We start from the raw sequence: 1,469 nt of genomic DNA on the forward strand, positions 1-1,469 counted from the left end.
CTGTGAGTGCCGGGCGTGAGTCGTGCTTCGGTAGCTCAGTTGGTAGAGCACTTGCCCGCGAAAGGCAAAGGTCCCGAGTTCGAGTCTCGGTCGGGCACACAGTTTTAATCTGCCAGGAAGTTTCATATCAGCGCACACTCCGCTGCAGAGTGGAAATCTCATTCTGGAAACATCCCCCAGGCTGTGGCAAAGCCATGTCTCCGCAATATCCTTTCTTTCAGAAGTGCTAGTTCTGCAAGGTTCGCAGGAGAGCTTCTGTAAAGTTTGGAAGGTAGGAGACTAGGTACTGGCAGAAGTAAAGCTGTGAGTGCCGGGCGTGAGTCGTGCTTCGGTAGCTCAGTTGGTAGAGCACTTGCCCGCGAAAGGCAAAGGTCCCGAGTTCGAGTCTCGGTCGGGCATACAGTTTTAGTCTGCCAGGAAGTTTCATATCAGCGCACACTCCGCTGCAGAGTGGAAATCTCATTCTGGAAACATCCCCCAGGCTGTGGCTAAGCCATGTCTCCGCAATATCCTTTCTTTCAGAAGTGCTAGTTCTGCAAGGTTCGCAGGAGAGCTTCTGTAAAGTTTGGAAGGTAGGAGACGAGGTACTGGCAGAAGTAAAGCTGTGAGTGCCGGGCGTGAGTCGTGCTTCGGTAGCTCAGTTGGTAGAGCACTTGCCCGCGAAATGCAAAGGTCCCGAGTTCGAGTCTCGGTCGGGCACACAGTTTTAATCTGCCAGGAAGTTTCATATCAGCGCACACTCCGCTGCAGAGTGGAAATCTCATTCTGGAAACATCCCCCAGGCTGTGGCTAAGCCATGTCTCCGCAATATCCTTTCTTTCAGAAGTGCTAGTTCTGCAAGGTTCGCAGGAGAGCTCCTGTAAAGTTTGGAAGGTAGGAGACTAGGTACTGGCAGAAGTAAAGCTGTGAGTGCCGGGCGTGAGTCGTGCTTCGGTAGCTCAGTTGGTAGAGCACTTGCCCGCGAAAGGCAAAGGTCCCGAGTTCGAGTCTCGGTCGGGCACACAGTTTTAATCTGCCAGGAAGTTTCATATCAGCGCACACTCCGCTGCAGAGTGGAAATCTCATTCTGGAAACATCCCCCAGGCTGTGGCTAAGCCATGTCTCCGCAATATCCTTTCTTTCAGAAGTGCTAGTTCTGCAAGGTTCGCAGGAGAGCTTCTGTAAAGTTTGGAAGGTAGGAGACGAGGTACTGGCAGAAGTAAAGCTGTGAGTGCCGGGCGTGAGTCGTGCTTCGGTAGCTCAGTTGGTAGAGCACTTGCCCGCGAAAGGCAAAGGTCCCGAGTTCGAGTCTCGGTCGGGCACACAGTTTTAATCTGCCAGGAAGTTTCATATCAGCGCACACTCCGCTGCAGAGTGGAAATCTCATTCTGGAAACATCCCCCAGGCTGTGGCAAAGCCATGTCTCCGCAATATCCTTTCTTTCAGAAGTGCTAGTTCTGCAAGGTTCGCAGGAGAGCTTCTGTAAAGTT

General features: G+C 52.4%; 1 non-coding gene across 1 annotated transcript; it reads left to right on the forward strand.

Moving 5' to 3' along the window:
* Positions 1 to 324: 324 nt before the first annotated feature.
* Positions 325 to 399, forward strand: Trnas-cga (transfer RNA serine (anticodon CGA)). Its single transcript has one exon. It is a non-coding gene; the product is annotated as a tRNA-Ser (tRNA).
* Positions 400 to 1,469: the final 1,070 nt, after the last annotated feature.

Source organism: Schistocerca cancellata, chromosome 5, assembly GCF_023864275.1.
Source record: "Schistocerca cancellata isolate TAMUIC-IGC-003103 chromosome 5, iqSchCanc2.1, whole genome shotgun sequence".
NCBI lineage: Eukaryota > Metazoa > Arthropoda > Insecta > Orthoptera > Acrididae > Schistocerca > Schistocerca cancellata.